Raw genomic sequence first — 23,612 nt, forward strand, 5'->3', positions numbered from 1 at the left:
TGGTCAGGCCTCGCCTGGAATATTGTGTCCAGTTCTGGGCCCCACAATTCCAAAAGGAGGCAGAGAAACTGGACAACTAAAATGATGAAGGGTCTGGAAACTATGCCTTGTGAGGAGAGACTTAGGGAGCTGGGTATAATTCAAAGATATAGTAGCCGTGTTAGTCTGGAGAATCAGTACAAAGAGAGATCTTGTAGCACCTTTGAGATTCACTGAGAGAAAGACATTGGCAGCATGAGCTTTCCTAGACTTCAGCCTACTTCCTCCAAATGCATTCCTGAGAGCTGGGTATGTTTAGCCTGGAGAAGAGAGGTGCTATGATAGCCCTGTTTAAGTGTTTGAAAGCATGGAGGATGGAGCAAGCTTCTTTTCTGCTGCTCCAGAGAATAGGACACAGTGGGGCAATGGATGAAAGCTACAGGAAAAGGGATTCCACCTAAACATTAGGAAGACCTTTGTGACAGTCAGAGCTGTTTGACTGTGGAACACACTCCCTTGGAGAGGGCTGGAGTCTCCTCCTTTGCAGGGTTTTAAACAGAGGCTGGATGACCATTGGTTGGGGATGCTTTGATTCTGAGTTCCTGCATGGCAGAATGGGGTTGGACTGGATGGCCCTTGATTCTCTGACTCTGTCTGGGAGCCACCTTGAGTCCCATTTTGAGAGAAAAGCGGCATTGCTGCTGTCAACCCCCCGCGGGTGGATCCCTCCTCATGGCGGCCCTGGGAATGAGGCATCTCCAAGACTCCCTGCTCTCCGCTGATCTGCTGAGGGCCTGATAATTCATGCCCACAAACTCCTTAATAGAGCATGCAGTCTTCCTCTCTTCCTACATCTGCCCACCTTTCCTGGCATCATTGTCTTTTCCAATGAGTCATTCCTTCTCATGATGTGACCAAAGTATGACAGCCTCAACTTGATCCTCTTGGCTTCCAGAGAGAGTTCAGGCTTGTTCAGGGAACCATTTATTTGCCTTCTTGGCCATCTAGGGTATCCTCAGCACTCTTCTCCAGCATCACATCTCAGATGAGTTGATTTTCCTCTTATCTGCTTTCCTCGCTCTCCAGCTCTCACATCCGAACATGGTAGTAAGGAAAGCAGTGGCTTGGACGATTCTAACTTCCTTGCTCAGTTGTATAGCTTTACGTTTTAGGATATATAGCTGCAGTCCCATTCTGTTCAATGTCTGGCCCAAGATACAGGAACTCTTCTAAAGGCGGCATACAAATTAAATAAACAGATCAACCCTTTGCATGTCTTCACACAGGAGAAAATACTTCAAAAATGACTTTGCTGGATTGCAGTACAGATACAATTGGCCATGCAGTGGGCAAACAGTCCTGAACAAAATCTTGTACATCCTGTTCCCAAGGTGACACCCAGTTCGTCATTGTTTCTTGATTGTCATCTTTGCCATTGGGCAACAGTTATCTTTCTCTTGGAGCAAGAGAGGAGAAAAGAGCTTGTCTTTCCCGGAATCACGTTACTTTGTTTATGTCAGTGGTACTTCACTTTGTGCGTGTGTGAGTCAGAAGGGGAGCGGGGTTGTATTTTTTCTACACTTATCATTCAAAAATGAATTAGCCAGAGTGTACTTTTTACTGTAAACTCCTTCTTCAAGAGAGTTACCAGTGGAAAGGCCTGGGGCCATATTACAGTGGCCCCTTGGTATCCGCTGGCTTTTGGTTTTAGGACCCCCCATAGATACCAAAATCTGTGGATGCTCAAGTCCCATTAAATATAATAGCATAGTAAAAGGTGCCCCTTATATGAATACTGAAATCTGTGGATGCTCAAGTCCCGCGAAATACAATAACACAGTAAGATGGTGTCCTTTATATAAAATGGCAAAATCAAGGTTTGCTTTTTTGAAATATATATATATATATATATATATATATATATATATAAAATTCAAACCATGTATGCTTGAATCCATGGATAAAAAATCCATGGATATGGAGGGCAGACAGTACAAGCCCCAAGATTTGATACCATGCATTCAGCCATGAAACTTACAGTGACATCCCAGTGCTATAACTGCATAATGTGAAAAGACCTCACATTTCTCATATACCTAGTAAATGGGATAGCACTATCTTCCCTTCTAGTCTGTGCAGCTGGAATGGGATTCTGGGGCAGGAAGTGCATGAAATGTAGCTTTGGTCCTCTTCTACAATATATTTGACTGGTGAGACCCTGCAATTATAAGACAGATGTTGTGAACCCACTGAATAGCTGTGCATTCACTCAGTTGTATTATAATAGTGCTGTCTTTTGGTGGCAGTTTTTGTTCTGTAAGAATGTAAGGCTCCTGAGCTGGCATGGTATTGCAAATGAACCACAAAATCAGTTGGTAGCAAACTCTGGCTCTTGCGCATCTGATAAGTATGGCATGGAAGAAAGCTTTGAGTTTTTCCTGTTAGAGATTGTGTATCTCTAGAATGTTTTTAGATTATTATCCTCCAGAACCCATTGCTAATTATCTACAATCTCTTGACCCAAAGCTGCATTCTGCATAAGCTCTCACAGTCAGGCCTGTAGAAATAGCTCATTCAGGCTGTGCTCCTGCTTTGACCACAATGCCCTGTAGCACAAAAAGCTCCTTCCTCCCTTCCCCCAAGTTCTCTTTAACTGCAAAAGACTTGCAAAAGCTTATGTCTCGCTGTGTCACAGCACAGTCTATATAATCTTGGGGCATAACAGCAATCCCCCTTCCCTCCTGAATTTGGCAACTGTTCCAGTAACCAGCTGGAGGAATGAAAGCCCTTTTAAAAAGAACACTTAACATATAGCTGATTGTTCTTAGACGCGGTATGGAAAACGAGGCATTTTTTCCTAAAAATGTTGGGAACCCACTGTTACATTGGCAGGTACAACATGTTGCGAAGGCAGAAGCAAACCTGTTTTTCCAGAGCAGTTCCAGATAATAAAGAAAGACAGTGTTTTTTCTTCTTAAGCTATGTTTACAATGTTATTGTATGCCATCAATTCACTATATTGTGTCTATTGGCAGATATTACAAGTTGTCCATAGCAGCTATTTGCTAAGCAGTGTTACTGTGTATTTGATTCTATCATAGTCCTTTTAAGGTCTGGAGAATTTAGGAAGGTGTCTGAGTACAGAAGCTCTCATGAAAGGGTCTTTCTGGGGTAGGGCAGAGAGATACGTCTTTCTTCAGAAAGTATCTGACTGTGTGTGGTTTTTGTTCCAGAGTATTTAGAAATGTGAGCCCAAGGCAAGCAGCTGGCTCAGATCACTGAGGTTCATATGATGCGCAAGATGAATCCTGTTGTTTTTCAACAAACTTTGATCTAGTATCAGACACTAAATAAGATATAGTAGTCTGAGCGTTGGACCAGAACTCCAGGAGGCCAAGGTTTGAATCCCTGCTCAGCCATGGAAATCCACAAAATAACACTTTCTCAGCTTAAGAGGTCAGTGGTAAACCTCTTAATAATCTTGCCAAGAAAGGGTCACCTAAATCAGAGGTCCAAAACACACTGCAGACATAATCCAATGTGAGACTGCTTTAACTGCCCTGGCTCAGTGCTAGGGAAGCCTGGGAACAGTAGTTTGTTGTGGCACCAGTGCTCTTTGACAGAGGCGGCTAAATGTCTCACAAAACTACTGTTCCCAGAATTCTCTAGCATTGAGCCAGGGCAGATGAAGTGGTCTCAAACTGGATTATTTCTGCAGTGTGGTTTGGACCAGAGTTGACTTGAAGCCTTGGTCCAGGCCTTGGAGGTAGAGAGGAACTGCTGGACCTCTTACCTTTTCCCTCTACCACTCCTTTCTCCTTCTGTGTCATGTCTTTTTAGATTGTAAGCCCGAGGGCAGGGAATCATCTAACTAAAAAGATTGTATGTACAGCGCTGTGTAAATTTACAATGCTTCATAAATAAAGGTTAATAATAATGAAGGCCTATAACAATAACAACAACAGCAAACAACGAGAGGACACAGAGCAAGCAAGCAAAGGACTAAACCAGTCAACACTAGGGGCACTAAAGCAGTCATCAGTTCAAAATCCAAGTCTGTGCACTTGCACTCAAAATAGGCACCAGCATACCTTACATTAATTTACTAGTACCCAAAAATGAACTCCCTGTACGCAACAGTGGGGGCAGGGGGTTGGACTGGATGGCCCTTGTGGTCTCTTCCAATTCTATGATTCTATGAACATGAAGTTTGGCATGCCCTGAGTGCTACCAGTGACTAATTTTTTTATGACCATCACATGCTCATTAAAAATAATAATAACACTTGAACTGACTTAAACTAGGGCAAGTTGTGTAAGGTTCTGCATGAGTGTCTAATAAGGTGTTTTTTTTTAATGTCACAAGGAAGCCTCTGCTTCTGGTTCCTTCCTATATAGCCCTGGAAGGCTTTCTTCCTGACAAGCATCTTTTTTGTAGGCATGGGGCTGCAGAATGCATATGGAAAGAACAACATCCATCTTCTCAGCCTAGTACTTGGCATAGAATCCCATTGTGGGAGAAAAGTGAGATATATATCCTTTAAATAAATAAATAAATAAATAAATAATAAAGTGGGTCAAACTGAAACACTCTCCTCTGGTTTGGGTCACAGTTAGCCAAGCAAGCTGGTTAGGAAAAAAAGCACAAAAGTACTTATTTCCTGAATTTGCCTGAAATAATCTTATCTATGAAAGAGTTCTTGCTGGAAACTACATGAACCACTTTGACAACCTTCCTGTGTTTTTGAAGTCGAAGGCTTCAGGTTTTGGGTTTTTTTTTGGGGGGGGGCTATGAGGTGGTGTTCTAGAAGAGTTTATTCCTCTTCTAGGAATAAACTCTTCTAGAATATGGCTTCATAGCCTGAAAAACCCACAAAAAACTATTCCTTTATTTTTATTATCCTTTATTTTATTTTATTGCCTGTAAACATGTAGCTTCCAACTTGTACCTAAATTGTCGCAGGGATAGTAAAGATGTGCTCAATAACAGTGTGCCCTAGGGTAGGGCTGGGGGATGTCAGGTTGTCCAGATGCTGTTGGAATACAACTCCATCAGACCTAGCCAGCAAAGATGATGGGGATTAATGGTATGAGTTGTTGTGTAACATCTGGAGTGCCATATCTTGGTATATTAGGAGTTTTTGTTTCCTCGGTTGGGGCATACACACTAGGTGGCATAAAGGGGGCATATACTGGTGTGTATGTATGTTTGTGTGTGTGTGTGTGTGTTGTGTACCTTCAAGTCATTTCCAATTTATAGCAACCCTGTCATGGGATTTTCTTGGCAAGATTTGTTCAGAGAAGTTTTGCTGTTGCCTTCCCCTGAGGCTGAGAGCATGTCACCCAGTTTCATGGCCGAGCTGGGAATCAAACCCTGATCTCCAGAGTTGTAATAATAATAATAATAAATTTTATTTGTATTTTCCCGCCTCTCCCAGGTGGATCGAGGTGGGATTACAACCTATCTTAAAATGCAATACAAACAATCAGTAACATCCATAAAAATTACAGTTAAAATCAAAATTTACAAGCGACAGTGAAGCAAAGATGTTCTCATCATAATCAAGGAGGTAGATCTATATCTTACATAAGATCAAGTGGGTATGCTCACCAGAAGAGATCCATCTTAACTGCCTTCTTGAAGGTCTCCAAGGAGGTAGTAAAACAGATCTCTTCCGGGAGACTGTTCCACAATTTTGGAGTGGCTATAGTAAAAGTTCTTTGGGAAGTTCAAACTAGTTTAGTTGTTTTTAGTTATAGTAGATTCTTCCCGGTTGTTCTCAGAGTGCAGGGTGGATTATATAGGGAGATGCGTTCCTGTAAGTAACTCAGGCCCAAGCCATGTAGGGTTTAAAAGTGATAACCAACAACTTCTATTGTGCCCAGAAGCAAACTGGGAGCCAGTGAAGATCTTTTTAAAATTGGTGTTATGTGGTCAAACCTTGAAGAACTGATGACCACCTGGCTGCTGCGTTTTGTACTAATTGAAGCTTCCAAACTTGGTACAAGAGTAAACCCATGTAGAGCACATTACAGAAATTAAGGCAAGAGATTACCAGAGTGTGAACTACAGCTTCCTTTCGGTCCAGGTAGGGACACAGTTGGTGTGTCAACCAAAGTTGGTACCAAGCACTTCTGGCCATCGCATCTACTTGAGATGACAACTGTAGAGACGGATCCAGAAGTACTCCCAAACTGCGAACTTTGTCCTTCAGGGAAAGTGTGACCCCATCCAGGACTGGTTGACAAATCTCCATCCCTGGATTTGGGGAACCTATCACAAGTACCTCTGTTTTCTCTGGATTCAGTCTGAGTTTGTTTTCCCTCATCCAGCCCATTACCGACTCCAGAGGGGAGATGCCATCCTTAGTCACTGCATCAGTCAAAGGCATAGAGAAGCATATTTGGGTGTCATCAGCATACTGGTAACACCGCGCTCCATGCCTCTGGATGATCTCTCCCAGCGGTTTCATGTAAATGTTAAACAGCATGGGGGACAGAATGGTGCCCTGAGAGACGCCAGATGTCAGCTCTCTCTTGGAAGAGCAACTGTCCCCCAGGCTCACTATCTGGAATCTACCCGAGAGGTAAGAATGGAGCCACTGGAGTGCAATGCCCCCAATACCTAACTCACTTAGGCATTCCAGAAGGATACCGTGGTCAATGGTATCGAAAACCACTGCGATGTCCAAGAGCCCCAGCAGAGTCACACTTCCCCTGTCGATGCCCAGACGGAAATCATTGACTAAGGCAACCATTATTATTATTATGGCCATCTCCACTCCGTATCCCACCCTAAAGTATTCCAACTCTCAAACCACTATGCCATGCTGGCTATTACACACACACACCATATATACTTGACTATAAATTGACCTCATGTATAAGTCGAGGGTAGTTTTTTGGGGCCAAAATTATGGATATTGATATGACCCGTGGATAGGTTGAGGGTAAAACCTAAGGGCATCTCACAAAGGATCTAAAAGATGAAACAAAGGAAAATAATGCTAAAGAATTTACAAAATACCAGAAGGCACAACTGTCAGTGCTCACTCTAAAAAAGCTGGATGGATAAAATTCGAAAAGGACAATGAGAAACTGGAGCATGTCCAAAGGAGGGCAACTAAAATTGTGAAGGGTCTGGAAGCCATGTCCTATGAGGAATGTCTTGGGGATCTGGGATGTTTAGCCTGGAGAAAAGAAGGTTAAGAGGTGATATGATAGCCCTGTTTAAATATTTGAAGGCTTGTCATATTGAGGAGGGAGCAAGCTTGTTTTCTGCTGCTCCAGAGAACAGGACCCAGAGCAATGGATGCAAGCTGCAGGAAAAGAGATTCCACCTCAACATTAGGAGGAACTTCCTGACAGTAAGGGCTGTTTGACAGTGGAACACACTCCCTCTGAGATTGTAGTGGAGTCTCCTTCCCTGGAGGTCTTTAAACAGAGGCTTGATGGCCATCTGTTGGGGCTACTTTGAGAGTTCCTGTATGGCAGGGGGTTGGACTGGATGGCCCTTGTGGTCTCTTCCAACTGTACGATTCTATGATTTTATGATTCTATGAAGAGAGTAGAGGGAGGTCAGTGGTTCTAGGACAGATTACACTCTTGCCTTTCACCAGGGGATACAGTGGTACCCCGGGTTACGAAAATAATTCGTTCCGCCGCCGCGTTCGTAACCCGAAATCCTTCGTAAGCCGAAAAAGCCATAGGCGCTAATGGGGAAAAGCCGCGATTTCGTGCGAAATAGCGCCGAAAAGCACCAAAAAATTTTTCGTAACCCGAAATAACCTTCGTAACCCGGAACAGTTTTTTCCTATTGATTTTTTTCGTAACCCGGAAATTTCGTAAGGCGGTGCTTTCGTATCCCGGGGTACCACTGTAGTTCCTGTTTTTCTGTTAAGGTACAATACTTACATTGACACATGGATAAGTTGACTAAGGTTTTTTGGGTCAATTTTTTGACTTAAATTTCTAGACTTATACATGAGTAGCGCTTGTGTGTGTGTGTGTGTGTGTGTGTAAACATGCTGTAGATGAACTTTTTGGCAAGAGTACCTCTATGTGTGAGGAGATGTGCTCTCAGTCTGACAAGTAGGAAAACTTGAAATGTTACTAGGACCTTTTTTACTTTTAAGGTGATTTTTTTTTTAAAAAAGTAAAGCAGTATGGAATTGATTTTATGTTTTGTTTATCTAGTGGAAGTACCACTGGTCCGATTTAGGTTTTTAAGCTATTTCCTTTTTTATTTTTAATTTGTAGTTTGAATATACTGATTTAAAAAACAGCAACCTATAGATCACTTTAAGGTCCCTGGAGGCCAGAAAATACCTTTTATAAATACATTAAAATGTGTATTTGTTATCTATGAAGTATTGGAAGTTAGACTGTATAGCAGTGACCTGGTGCTATCAGAGGATTCTAGATCAAAGGAATATATCTACTCTGCATAGTAGAGTAGTAGTAGTTTAATGCTGCCATGGCACCATCCTATGGAATATTGAGATTTTGCTGGAGAGAACTAGTAGCTTATCTTAGGTGCATAAAATTGTGTTGGTGGAAGGTGCAAATGAGGAAGGAAAATTAGAGGAGCAATGGCAAAGTATATGTTGTCTCCTGGAAGAAATGGATGCCATTACATATACAGTCGGCCCTTCGTATACTGTACACTGATTTTTTATACACGGATTCAAGCATCCACGGTTTGAAAATGTTCCAAAAAAGTATAAAGTTCAAATATCAAACCTTGATTTTCCCATTTTTTATAAGGGATACCATTTTGCTATGTCATTATATTTAATGGGAATTGAGCATACACGGATTTTGTTATACTCGAGGGATCTTGGAACTAAACCCCAGCATATAACAAGGGTCCACTGTATATTTTGAGCTGCCTCGAGTCCCATATTAGGACAAACATATACAATAAATAAATAAATAAATAAATAGTGTGTTTATGGCTTTTCTGTACAGCCCCATCCACTTTTTAAAATCTTCTACTCATCAATGTAGCATACTATCTTTTCCCCATGGCTTTCCCTGGAAGACGAAGTAGATTAGGCCATGACTCACTCAGATTAGAAATCGGATGAAAATAAAATAAATTGAGAAAAAATGATAAACTAAACGGTTTTATGGAAAACTAAAGACACAAGTACAACTTGGCCACTACTTATTTAGTGTGTCATTGCTTTGCTGGCCCCTCCTTCCACCTTGGGACTTGCTGTTTAAAGTTAGTTCTTTTCACAAGTTACCATATTGAAAATGTGGTTGTGGATAGGGCCATTGTGAGCAACATGATGCATCATAATTTGAGAAGTACTAAATAGTGTACTTCTGATAAGAAGGTAATTTTGTAGCCATGGCATAACCTGGAAAAAGGCATGTATAATACATGCTTTGAACAGTGAGCAGATGGAGATATAATATTCAAAATGCCTCCGTAACTGTATTCTGAATGCTGCAATTTAAAAAATAAACATCTGGAAATTTAACATGTGTTTGACAGTAACCACTGACAGCATCTTAACAAGAAACAGTGACTAAAGTCTTTGCTACAGCATTTTCATATTTTTTGATTTATGACTTCTTGACTTTATTTGCTTTTGGCTAAAAGAATAGTTTATATACGGTAAATCATGCACATAAAAGGGGGGAATACTTATTTTTCATTATTAGGTTTCCCAGTTAATGAAACACACTGCTGGAATAGTATCTTTACCTCTCCGCGGCTGTAGTATTACACATGTTTATCTGAATATTCCTCTGATCTCAGCAGGACTTATTTCCGAGTACATTTTTAGTATTGCATAGTAACTTTTAAGTTTCTCTTACCATTAAGTGTATGCTAAGGACATTTATCATTTCTGACTTTTCTTTCAACCAATTCAGTTATTATTCTACCTCTTGTGGGTAAATTAGGAGGAGAAAGACACAAAGACAAAATGATAGATATGAATCTGACTGACAGCTGTAAGAAGCAGAATGCTGGATGGAGCTTGGAAAACTTGAAAAGTATTGAAACTCCCAGCCTTTTCCTCCTCTATCAGCATGGCCACTGGTTGTGTTGGCTTGGGGATGTGTGAGAATAGGTAACTTTTCTAGGCTACTTTTCCTGGACTAGATGAATCTCTTTAGTCTGATCTGCAAAGCTGTTTTTGCTCCTTTATCTATCAATCAGCACTCCATTTGTGCTAAAAGAAAAGATGAACAAACCTCAGTCTCTGAAAGCTTTTCAGAGATAAACCAGTTACTGTTAGAATGTTAGGCTGGTGTATTTTAGTCTTCATTAGTTTCTGTAGCCTACACAGGATGTGTGCAACTGACATTCTCCTCAACCTAACTTGCATTCTTGCTAACATCTTTTGCCTTTTAGATTGTGACAGAATGCTTTAGGGATGAGCAAGGCCATCAAAACAGCTGATTCTTGGCTATGTTCCTTCAGAAAATAATTGCTCCTGTGATTAAGGGGTTAGAATGAAGCTATATGACAGAAAATATAAAGTGTGTATGATTCAAATGCTTAAACTCTAAATCTAGCAGTTTAATATTTTCTTTCTAGGTCCTGATATGGAGACTTTTTACACACCTGACCAGAGCTTGGAAAAGTCAGTTTTTTGAGCTGCAACTTCCCGAGTCTGACTGCTAGCATTTTGTAAACTCTTGACTTGGTATTCTGTTGAGACAGGCTTGCTGGGTCACACAGGTACTGCCCTTTTGTATTCTTGGGAGACAAACATCTAGCATGCTACTTTGTACAGTGATTTAATTTACAGAGATGCCACTGCATTAGTCTGTTGCAGAAAAAACAATATTGTTTTAACACTTTAAAAATTAACTGCTTTATTGGGTTTTAAGTTTTAAAAGCAAGTATGTGTAGCATCCAGCTTTAAACCTGGCTTAAACATATTTCTTCTCAAGATTATAAACTGCAGCTGCATTCATACTTGCAAATAAATGGGACTGAAGATTATGGGAAGATTTCACTGTATGCCATAATCATACAGTTTTGTTTGTTTGGGATTATGCTCTGGGATATAGAAATAGAGCTATACACTCTTGACTATGTAAGTCCTCTCATCAATGCAGATGTTCTCCAGACTGATTTTTAATAGGTCTGTACCTATAAAAAACTAACTAGGCCATTCATGCTCTAACCCATTCCTTAAAAAGTTATTAGTTCCTCTGAGTGATTTATCAAAGGTAGACTGTCAAATCATGGCTCAAAGTTTGACTTGGCTTTACGTAGTTCCTATATAATGTAACACCCCCTCTCCACTGATGTACTTAAACTATTTGGGCTACTGAAAAGTGATGTAAAAGTAAAAAAATATAAATGTACCATATCAGAATCATAGAGTTGGAAGAGACCACTAGGGCCATCCAGTCCAACCCCCTGCCATGCAGGAAATCCAGATCAAAGCATCCCTGACAGATGGCCATCCAGCCTCTGTTTGAAGACCTCCAAGGAGGGAGACTCCACTACACTCTGAGGAAGTGTGTTCCACTGTCGAACAGCCCTAACTGTCAGGAAGTTCCTCCTAATGTTCAGGTGGAATCTCTTTTCCTGCAGCTTGCATCCATTGTTCCGGGTCCTGTTCTCTGGAGCAGCAGAAAACAAGCTTGCTCCCTCCTCAATATGACATCCTTTCAAATATTTAAACAGGGCTATCATATCACCTCTTAACCTTCTCTTCTCCAGGCTAAACATCCCCAGCTCCCTGAGTCGTTCCTCATAGGGCAATGTTTCCAGACCTTTCACCATTTTAGTCGCCCTCCTTTGGACACGCTCCAGTTTCTCAGGCCTGTTACAGACTGCCAAAATAAAGCTGCTTCGGGTCTCTTTGGAGGTATGCTATTTAAATGATGCATGGGTCCTAAGAGTCCGGAGGTCGTGCCAAAGCCACACTCCATTCCTAAGCACTTTGGAGTGCAGCTTTGGTGCAGCTTCCAGATTCTTAGGATGCATGCATCATTTAAACAGCATACCTCCAAAGAGACCCGAAGCAGCTTTATTTTGGCAGTCTGTAACAGGCCTCAATGTCCTTTTTGAATTGTGGTGCCCAGAACTGGACACAATATTCCAGGTGGGGCCTGACCAGAGCAGAATACAGTGGCACTATTACTTCTCTTGATCTAGACACTATACTTTTATTGATGCAGCCTAAAATTTCATTGGCCTTTTTAGCTGCTGCATTGCACTGTTGACTCATGTTCAACTTATGGTCTACTTGGACTCCTAGATCCCTTTCACATGTACTTTCATTCAGCAATGTGTCTCCCATCCTATATCTGTGCATTTCATTTTTCTGCCCTAAGTGCAGTACCTTACATTTCTCTGTGTTGAATTTCATTTTGTTAGCTTTGGCCCAGGTTTCTAGTCTATTCAGGTCATTTTGGATGTTGATCCTGTCCTCTGGAGTATTAGCTATTCCTCCTAATTTGGTGTCATCTGCAAATGTGATAAGTATGCTCCCAGTTCTGTCATCCAGGTCATTGATAAAGATGTTGAATAACACTGGGCCCAGGACAGAGCCCTGTGGGAACCCAATGGTCACTTCTCTCCAGGCTGAAAAAGAGCCATTGTTCAGCACTTTTTGGGTTCGGCTGGTCACCCAATTACAGATCCATTTAACAATTACTTTGTCTAGCCCACATTTTACAAGCTTGTTTGCAAGGATGTCATGGGAAACCTTGTCAAAGGCCTTACTGAAATCAAGATATACTATATCCACAGCATTCCCCTCATCTACCAAGCTGGTAATTTTATCAAAGAATGAGATAAGATTTGTTGGGCATGACTTCTTTCTCTGAAACCCGTGTTTACTTTTTGTGATTATGGCATTGCTTTCTAGATGTTCACAGACTCTCTGTTTAATGATCTGCTCCAGAACCTTTCCTGGTATTGATGTCAGACTAACGGGACGATAATTGTTGGGATCCTCTTTCTTCCCCTTTTTGAAAATGGGGACAACGTTTGCCCTCCTCCAGTCTGCTGGCACTTCTGTTCTGTTTTCAAAGATTATTGCCAATGTATCCGATATTACATTTGCCAGTTCTTTTAATACCCTTGGATGTAGTTCATCTGGTCCTGGAGACTTAAATACATTTAGGTTAAACAGGTATTCCTGTACTATCTCTTCACTTATTTTGTGCTGAAATTCCCCTATTCTGTCCTTTGCGCCATTACCCTCAGGTTGAGCACCCTTTGTCTTTTCTGAGAAGACTGAGGCAAAGAAGGTGTTGAGTAATTCTGCCTTTTCTCTGTCTTCTGTTAGCATTTTGCCATCTTCTCCACGCAGTGGCCCTACTGTTTTCTCCTCCTTCCTTTGCTGTGGACATATCCAAAAAAGCCCTTTTTGTTGTTCTTAACCTCTCTAGCAAGCCTGAGTTCATTCTGTGCTTTAGCTTTTCTGACTTTACCCCTACACATGCCTGCTATTTCTTTGAATTCCTTTTTTGTGATTTCCCCCTTTTTCCATTTCTTTTACATATTCCATTTCAAACTTAGCTCAGTTGAAAGTTCCTTAGTCATCCATCCTGGTTTCTTGAGACACCTCCCATTTTCCTTTCTCACTGGAACTGTTTGAAATTGTGCCTTCAGTATCTTTCTTTTGAGAAAGTCCCATCCGTCCTGAACTCCCTTCCCTTTTAGTGGCGGGGTACAGACCGCCGCTTTGCAGCGGTCTGGCGCCGCCGCCAGTAGGTCCGCGGGGGAGCCGGAGCCTTCAGACGGCCCGACTCCCGCGCGGACCGAAAAAAGAAGCTCCAAAATGGAGCTTCTTTTTGCGTCGCGTTTGCGACGTAGCGAGGCGCCAGGGGCGCGCTCGCTACGTCAGCAGCGGCGCGACGCGTCTGGACGCTGTGCGTCCGATACATAAAGATGGCGGCGCCCATGTAGAAGGGGCGCCGCCATCTTGTACGGACGGAGTCCGTACTAGGCCATGGGGCGTCTAAAAGAGACGCCCCTTTTTTAAAATGGGACGTCCTCCGGACGTCCCAAAGGGCTGTTTAGAAAGCCCCAGTATTTCTGACCACGGGATCACCCTCAATACTTCTCTAAGTTTACTGAAATCTGCTCTCCTAAAGTCAAGAATGCCTGTTTGACTATGCCTGGCTTCTCCTTTCCATTGTATAACAAACTCCAGGAGAACATGGTCACTTCCACCTAATGATCCCACCACTTGCATCCCATTAACCAAGTCATCCTTGTTGGTTAGGATCAGATCCAAAATAGCTGACCCCCTTGTTGCCTCTTCCACCTTTTGGACCATGAAATACTGTCGTCTTTCAGGCAAGTGAGGAATTTGCTAGACCTTGAGGATTTTGCTGAGTTTGACTTCCAGCAAATATCAGGGTAGTAGAAGTCGCCCATCACTACTACATCTCTCTTTTCTGACTGTGTGGTCATCTGTTCTAGAAAGATATCATCCAATTCCTCAGTCTGACTTGGGGGGTCTGTAGTAGACTCCCACCGTAACATCCCTGTTGTTTCCCTGCCCTTTAATTTTTATCCAGATGCTCTCCACCTGGCTTCCATGATTGATGTCCTGGATCTCTTCACTGGTGTAAATATCTCTGACATATAGTGCTATTCCTCCTCCTTTCCTGTTTGGCCTACTTCTCTTAAAAAAGTTATACCCCTCTATTTCCACATTCCAATCATGAGACTCATCTCACCAGGTTTCAGTGATGCCTATTATATCATATTTGCTTTGTTGTAATAGGAGTTCAAGTTCATCTTGCTTATTTCCCATGCTCTGTGCATTAGTGTAGAGGCATCGCAGACCACGGGTCCCATTTACCTGCTGCTTGTGCAAGTTTTTTTGCCTCTCACTGTTGGGTCCTTGCACTTTTTTCTTGTTTCCTCTATGTCTGTTTGACTATTTTCTCCAGCTCTTTCGCCTTCCTTAATATTGTCTCCATTCCCCACGGAACCTAGTTTAAAGCCCTCCTGATGAAGTTCTTGAGACTATTGGCAAAAACATTTCTTCCAACTGGCATGAGTTGCAACCCGTCCGTTGCAAGAAGTCCCTCCTCATGGAACCGCAGCCCATGATCAAAGAAGCCAAATCGTTCTCGGCGGCATCATCTGCGAAGCCAGTTGTTCACATCAGCTATTTTCCTCTCCCTTCCTGGACCGTGCCCTTCAACTGGCAGAAGAGACGAGATGACAACCTGTACATTCCTTTCAGCTTCCTACCAAGCGCCTCGTAATCCCTTTTGATGTTCTGCAGGCTGTGTCTTGCAGTATCATTGGTTCCCACGTGGACCAAAAGGAAGGGGTATTGGTCAGTAGGCTTGACCAATCTTGTCAGCCTCTCTGTCACATCACGGATCTTTGCCCCTGGGAGATAACACACCTCTCGAGACATCTTGTCAGGCCTAAAAATCACTGCTTCTGTACCCCTCAGCAAGGAGTCCCCCACTACGACCACACGCCTCCTATGAGGTTTAGCAGCGGCAGTTCCCTTGGGTGGGACTCTCAGGCTTGCCTGGTCTGTCCCTGAAGTCTGTCCATGCTGCTCTTCTTCATCCTCCTTGATAAGAGAAAGAGCTTCGAATCGATTCTCTAGCTGCAAGCTCCCCGAACAATCCCTTCTTGGCCTACTTCTCTGTGTGACATTCCTCCAGCTGTCTGCCTCCTGTGTATGTGAAGTGACCTCCTCGGCTCCAGCATCCTCCTCTGCGTGGTATTCATCCAGGATTGTTAGTTCTGTTGTGTCCCGGAAATCCTCCTGCTCCCTAATATGCTGAAGTGTAGCTACTCTGGACTCCAACTGCTGCACTTTCTCCTCCAAGAGGGCTACCAACTTGCACTTGGGGCATGTGAAGTTCTCCACTTCTGTAGGCAAGAAGACAAACATCCCACAAGTGTTGCAGGTGACTGCCGTGGTTTCGTCAATGTCCATACTGAAAAGTCTTAGGAAATTACTGGAATAGGACTGCGGGCTTCCTCCTGGAAAAAAAAAAAAATCCTCCAGAAAACACCAATGTTAAGCCCTTGATGTTTCAACAATTTGTGGCAGTGAGCTCAATCAATTCTGCCTCTGCTGTAGATTTCCTTGGATGAAAAAAAAAATGAAATAAAAATAGAAACGGCGCGCGGCTCTGGGAGGAGTAATAAAGAGCTAGTCTGCTAGCTCCGCCCCAATGACTCACAGATGTGACTCACTGAAGATGTGACTACAAGCACACTCTTCCTAGAGTTTTTTAAAAAAATTAAACAGTCACCACTTGCAATGGCTGCCCAGCTACCTCTCTCCTTCTGTAATGCCAGGCTGGTAAATAGAAAAACACCACTGATCCAGGACTTGATATTGGATGAGCATGGCATATATTACAGAGACTGGTTGGGAGAAGCTGGCAGGAGGTTAACATCTCCCAGCTTTGCCCAACTGGATTCGCCATGGAGCCACAGGTGACACAGAGAGGCCAAGTTGCAGTGTCTGTTGGGATTCCATCTCGCTCACCTGATGTCCCCTCCCTCAGTCTACTAGGTTTGAGTATGTTTATTTAAAGCTGGATGGTCAGGACAGAATAGGGAATCTGTTGGTGTACTGACCACGCCACTGCTCAGCCGTCTCCCTTCCTGCACTGGCTGCTAAATTGGTCATGGCAGTGATGTTGGGAGTCAGGAATAGCACAGGACATCATGTCAACCATAGGTCTGTCACAAGCAGTATCTGGTGCTATCCATGCTGCAGGAAACACTCTGGACCTAGTTTTCTGTGCAGGGCAGAATATTAGTGATCTGGGTGTAGAGGAACTTTCCACAGTTCCATTGTAATGGACAGATCACTACCTGGTGAAATTTAGGCTCACTGGAATGCAAAGCCCGTGCAGGTGTGTGGGGGCAATTCAAGATGATCCACCCCAGGAGAGTTATGGATCCAGATGGATTCCTAATGCTCTTTGGGAATTTCCTGTTGTCTTGGCAAGTGATCCTGTTCAAGCCTTGGCTGATCTCTGGAGGAGAGAAATGACCAGGGTGGTGGACACAATTGTTCCTAAGTGTCCCCTCCCACAGAGTAGAACCAAGCAAGCACTCTTCACTAGGTAGCAGACGATGATGAGAAGAGATGGCACAGAGACTATAGCAAAAATGGTGGTGGACTCAGAACCAACGTGACTGAACACACAATCAAGTTTATTGGAAAGTTTACGCTGTGTTGGTGGTAGCAGTAAAGCAGTCTTTCTTCACAGTCACCATTGCATCTGCATTGTGTCATTCAGCAGAGCTGTTTCCAGTGGTCAGAAGCCTTTTATGCTCTGCTCTCCATGAGCAGTATGTAAACTCAACAGCCCACTGTAAAGACAGCCCACTGTAAAGAATTCACACAGTACATTGGAGATAAAATTGCTCAAATCTGCTCTGTCTTGGTTGTTGTAGTAAATATAGGTGTATGTGTGTGTGGGGGGGGGGGGGGGAATATAACCTAGGCCCAAGCTTGTCCTATGATACTGGATGTGTTTGAGTTTGTGGACAGGAAGAGACAATCTAAAGCATGAGAAAATAAATATTTCTGTGTATAGAGAATGAGAATCCCAGACACACTTCTGCACTTAATTTCTATATTGCTAGCTTCATGAGTGGTGAATACAGAGTCTTAATTACATGCCTTCTTTTGACTTTTCTTCTACTTTGGAATTACTATGAGAACCAATTTCTGTTTCTGCTAAATGTTTTCCTTTGGTTCCTCCCATATATACACACACACACACACACACACACACTATTACAACATTACATCCAATACTTTTGTAATCAATTATTTACATTGTCATTTTTTTCTTGGCTTAAACACCCCCACCCCTTTCCTATATCTTTCCTTAATTATAGTTTGAAGCTTTACTAAGCAGCGTATATCTATATTTCTGTAGTCACAATTTTCTTATATTTTATATCATGATTTGCCTTTATATACTATTCTATTTCTATAAAGAGAGTGCTTCCGTAGTTATTACATACTTTATTTACACCTTATTTTTTATCAACCTTTGTGATTTCCTTAATTAGACTTCTAATCTAATCTAATCTGGTTCCTCCCTTTTGGTCAACTCTACTTATTTCTTGAAACTCTGCTTCTTCCTTGCAAGGCTGTGAGATAGACACACTATTACAGATTGAAAACCAACCAACCAACCATTTATTGTTCTGAGTTGGTGGATGATAGGAAAGACAGATGGAGTTGGGATAAAGACTTCTTTTGGATGCCACAGCCAACAGGGGGGAATCTCTGTAGCAACTGTGTTTTAGGTAAGACACAAAGGAAGTGGACTGACTGCATCTATCTGGAGGTGGTGAGGTCTGCATAGAATTATTCTGCAACTTTCATACATATACAAAATGATACAGTTTTGTTATAAATAATGCATTTGATATTAAAATAGTAAAAGCTCTTAATTGCTATCCTCAAGGAGGAGAGGATCAAAATTCAAAATGACTTTAATAGATTAGAAAGCTGAGCCAAAACTAGCAAAATGAAAATGTAAGGCACTGCACTTAGGCAGAAAAAATGAAGTGGACAGATATAGGATGGGGGACACCTGACTTAACAAGATACATGTAAAAGGGATCTAGGAGTGCCAGTAGACCACAAGTTGAACATGAGTCAACAGTGTGATGAGCAGCTAAAAAGGCCAGTGCGATTCTAGGCTGCATCAACAGAAGTTACAGTGTCTGGATGGAGGGAAGTAATATTCTGCCTTGGTCAGGCCCCACCTGGAATACTGGGTTCAGTTCTGAGCAACACAATTTAAAAAGGATGTTGAGAAGCTGGAGCATGTCCAAAGGAGGGTAGCCAAAATGGTGAAGGATCTGGAAACCATGTCTTTTGAGGAGAGACTTGGGGAGCTGGGTATGTTTAGCCTGATGAAAAGAAGGTTAAGGGGTGATATGATAGTCTTGTTTTAAGTATTTGAAGGAGTATCCTATTGAGGATGGAGCAAGCTTGTTTTCTGCTACTCCAGAGATTAGAACATGGAACAATGGATGCAAGCTACAGAAAAAGATTCCACCCAAACATTAGGAAGAAATTCCTGACAGTACGAGTTTGGTAGAATCTCTTTGGAGGTTTTTAAGCAGAGGCTGGATGGTCATCGTTTGGGGATGCTTTGATTCGGAGTTCCTGCAGCATGGGGGTTGGATTGGATGGCCCTTGTGGTCTCTTCCAACTCTATGATTCTAAGTCCAGTAATTATGGGAGCAAAAGGAGACATGAGTGGGTATGTGTCAAGAGTTTAGCCAAATAATTTGATGATCTGTTGACTCCCGCCCCCATCTCTGAACTGACCAACTTCAGTTGCCATCTTATTTGAATCACATGACATTCACTGGAGGCTGAAGTGAACAGTCCCTGGTGGAATCCTGATTTTTGACCTGCTGCTTTCTCTGATAAGTAGTCAGGTAAACAGAAGGAAGGTTTCCAAAGGAATAGCCATTTTATTCTTTTCAGCAAAAACAATAGGAACCAGAGGAACCCTACAGGTTATAGGCAAGCTTTTGTTAGCAAGCTTGTTTATATTTGTAGTTTCAGTCTCACCACCCTTTGAAGTTCCTTGATTAATTAGAGAGATTTTGAAAAGGTCTGTATGCTGACTTTGTAGGATAACTATGAACATTTTAGAATGAAGGGCCCAAGCTGGATATGGAATAGGTTTAAAATGCTCATGGTATATTAGCATGTATGATCTTAGAAAATAAAAGCCCATCTTTAATAAATGCATACTTTTTTTAAAAAAACTGTTGTGACATTATGTAATTTATGTGCTCCCTTTTTCTTCTTTGCATCAAGAAATATATTTTGAATAGTTTGTTCTTGTATGCCTTCAAGTAGTTTCTGGCGACCCTGAAACTATCACAGGGTTTTCTTGGCAGGATTTGATCAATAGGGGGGTTGTCTTTGCCTTCCTCTGAAGTGGACAGAGTGTGACTTGCCCAGAATCACACAGTGGATTTCTATGGCTGAGCAGGGATTTAAAACCTGGTCTCCATAGTCCTAGACCAAAGCCCAAACCATTAAGCTACACTGGCTTTCTCTAATCCATTTAGTGATGGATTCGTTTTTCACATGGTAACAGCTGGCTGTCTAGAAAATAAATTTTAATAATTCTTACATTTCTTTGTTGGTTATGAAAACACTCTTCTTCCATTTCTTTGTTGATTTGAAAATAGCTCAAAAGCAAAGATTGTTTACAAAACAAGTATGAGTGGAAAAAATAAATGTCTTAAGTCCTGTATTCCCAAGCAAAGCCTGCTGCAAATAAATGGCTCTCCAAATTTTTTTAATCATGTGGAGGCCTCTAAATAGGAGAAGATTGCTCTTGAGTTATCACATTTAAGGTAGGCTGCATACGCACTGCAGAAATAATCCAAGTTGACATGACTTTAACTGCCATAGCTCGGTGCTACAGAATTCTCTGTCAGAGAGCGCTGGTGTCACAATAAACTACGATTCCCAGAATTCCATAGCACTGATCCATGGCAGTTAATGTGGTACCAAATTGGATTATTTCTGCAGTGCATATATAGTCCTAGTGAAACCTAGTGGTTTCTGTTCCCAGGTTCCTTTAGTTTAGAGGTACTTCACTTTAGTTAAATGAAACCATGCTTTTAACTGATTGAAAAGCATGTTATCTTTACAAAAAGACTTATTTTTTAAAAAATAGTGATTGTGCATGAAGACCCATGTTGAAAGGCAATATATGTCGAAATACTATATGTTAGCAACAACACCTAAAACTTTTTTGATTGTCTTAAGAGGGCCAGAAGTATCTGTGTGTGTTCTGTTGAATAGTCTAATTTGAACCAATAAGAGAATTAGTGTAGATATTTTACTTATTTTTAAAGGCAGGGTACAAGAATGTAAGGGAAGGAGGTCTGAGTATGCTAAAAGTGTAGCAAAGCATACTGTTCTGTTTCTACCTGCACTATGTTGAGATAAAGTGAAAAAGACAGTGGTTTTCAATTGGCATTCTACAGCAAGGACTGGACATGTTCTCTGGGTGCATTTCCTTTCTTTTCCTTTAGAGCAACTGTAAATCTATCAAGCTTATCCAGTATCCCACATGAATGGCACATACCACCTGGAATATCCCTTAGACTTTTTTGTGATTTGCAAAGGTTTCTTGAGGAATGAATCTGTTGGTAAAGATTTCCTTAAAGGTTGATGTGTGTCTGTGGTTTTTGCTTTTTATCTGTTGAAATAGGATGTGATGAAATTGGTAATCAAAATGGTAAGTGACATGAAAGAGTACCAGTTTAAGCCCTTCCTAGCATGCCACCTCAAATCCTAGTTAATAACTGAGTCATGGTTTTCTGTAACATGCTTGTGGCTTTCTAGTATTTTTATTTTATCTGCTGAAGCTAAGGTTGTATCTGTTGCGGGCAGTTGCTGAGTTGCATTTGTTTAATGTGTGTTGTGTGATTTCATGTAACCAAAGTAGCAGAGCTTGACTCGTGCTTCAGAAGTGCTGATTTCAATTGTGCCAAAGTGCTTGTGCAGCTTTTCGTGTGTTTGTGTGTTGTGCACCACAAACTGCAAACATTGGCTGCACTGGTCTGTGTTATGATTAGCAACTTAGACAATCCATCAAAATTAAAACTTGGTTCTTTCCCTTCCATTAGAAGGCTAAACACCTTTTGCTAGCTTGAGTCTACTTTTTAAAAATCTGAAATAGTTCAAGATTCCAGTTTACACTAGCTCTATTCCAGATATCAGATTTTTTTAAAAAAAAAAATTTAAAAATTGGTAATTGAGATCAATTTTGAGCTTTGTTTCTAGCCTCCATAAAGCTCTTGAATAAATTATCATTCTCAGCCACTCCACTTGAGTTTGAAATAATGCCTGCTTATTAATTTAGTATGTATACTTACACCTTTATATGTATGGAGTTTGCAAAAATAAATGCCGCAAACATCCACTGATATAAAATGGCATACCTTTTGTTGTTGGCATGGTTGCTCTACAGCTAAAGTGGGCCATTTATGACTCTCCAGGTGTTGCAACTTCCATCAGTCTTAGACACTGTAGCCAATGGTGAGGCATGATGGGAGTTGCATATTATTATTATTATTATTATTATTATTATTATTATTATTATTATTAACCTTTATTTATAAAGCGCTTAAAATTTACACAGCGCTGTACATACAATCTTTTTAATTGGACGGTTCCCTGCCCTAAGGCTTACAATCTAAAAAGACACGACACAAAAGGAGAAGGGGAAGGGGATGAGGGCCAACAGTTCTTCTCTACCTCCGAGGCCTGGATCAGGGGAGATGGACTGGAGGGAGGACATAGCAATACAGGAAATGATTCAATAAAACAGGCAACAAAGGAACATCAAATAGCAAGTGACAATTATGCAATGCCTGGGAATGCTTCTCTGAACAGGATGGTCTTCAACTCCGTTTTGAAGCTGGTTAAAGAAGTGATGGCTCTTGCTCGTGGGGGAAGAAGGTTCCAGGAGTGAGGGGCAGCGAGTGAAAAGGGGTGAATTCGAGATGGGGCAGAGGAAATCCTGGGCTGGGACAGCAGACCTTGACTACCAGAACGGAGGGCCCTAGTGGGAAGGTGAGGAGAAATAAGGTCTGATAAGTAAGGAGGGGCCAGTCCATGGAGGGCTTTAAATGTCGACAGCAGGAGCTTGTACTGAATGCGGAAAGGGAGGGGGAGCCAGTGAAGGGATGCCAGCACAGGAGAGATGTGGTCAGAGCGGTGGGTGGAAGTGATAATGCGTGCAGATGAATGCTGAACAGAGATTAAAGGATGGAGGTGAGAAAGAGGAAGCCCAGCCAGAAGAACATTACAGTAATCAAGTTGTGAGACCACAAGGGCATGGACCAAGATCTTGGCAGAAGAGGCGGAGAGATAAGGTCGGATTTTGGCAATATTGTATAGTAAGAATCGGCAAGCCTTGGCTGTGGTCTGGATCTGCGGGATACACGACAGAGAAGAATCAAAGATAAAACCAAGACTGCGGGCTTGCTGGACTGGTTGAATAGAAATGTTGTCCACAGAGACAGAAGAGGAGTGTTGAAGGGCGGACTTAGGAGGAAAGACAAGAAGCTTTGTCTTGGACATGTTGATCTTCAAACTCCAATGGCGCATCCACTGCGAGACAGCTGCGAGACAGGACGAAACTTGCTGTTCAAGCCTTGGAGAAAGGTCAGGTGTGGAAAGATACAACTGAGTGTCATCAGCATACAGATGGTAGGAAAAACTAAAAGAGCTAATGAGTTTACCTAAGGAAAGTGTGTAGAGAGAAAACAGAAGGGGACCTAGAACAGAGCCCTGGGGAACTCCAACAGATAAGGGAACAGGAGAAGAAGATTGACCACCTGCAACCACTGCAAAAGATCTGCCAGACAAATAACAAATAATTTAGTAATAACTGGATAGCCACAGGCCACCAATTACCAAACCCTGCTATATGGGTGCCATTTGGTTCCTATGTCCCACAGAGAGCTGCATGGGGAGGTTTGTTTGTGCTGAATTTGATGGCCTCCTGCTCTTGTTGTTAGAAAATGCCATTTTTACCAACTCAAGGGAGACATCTCTGAGATGTGCCCCGAAGTTTTGTTTCTCCATAAGGAGAAAGCAATGAATGAATACACCCTCCTGTTAAAAGAAA

The 23,612-nt window shown here is 42.0% G+C and overlaps 2 protein-coding genes across 3 annotated transcripts in view; one reads left to right on the top strand and one right to left on the bottom strand.

Annotated features, from left to right (window-relative positions):
• MCF2L2 (MCF.2 cell line derived transforming sequence-like 2) overlaps positions 1-23,612 on the bottom strand; it is a 211,001-nt gene that overhangs the window by 136,383 nt on the left and 51,006 nt on the right. The window lies entirely within an intron of this gene.
• Positions 1-23,612, top strand: part of B3GNT5 (UDP-GlcNAc:betaGal beta-1,3-N-acetylglucosaminyltransferase 5) — a 40,283-nt gene that overhangs the window by 3,594 nt on the left and 13,077 nt on the right. Inside the window, exon 2 of one of the 2 annotated variants that reach the window (XM_042457087.1) lies at positions 10,537-10,680. The exons of the other annotated variant lie outside the window; for it this stretch is intronic. The gene's annotated coding sequence lies outside the window, so the exon portion shown is untranslated. The remainder of the gene's footprint in view (positions 1-10,536; positions 10,681-23,612) is intronic. 2 annotated transcript variants of the gene reach the window in all.

Source organism: Sceloporus undulatus, chromosome 3, assembly GCF_019175285.1.
Source record: "Sceloporus undulatus isolate JIND9_A2432 ecotype Alabama chromosome 3, SceUnd_v1.1, whole genome shotgun sequence".
Classification (NCBI taxonomy): Eukaryota; Metazoa; Chordata; class Lepidosauria; order Squamata; family Phrynosomatidae; genus Sceloporus; species Sceloporus undulatus.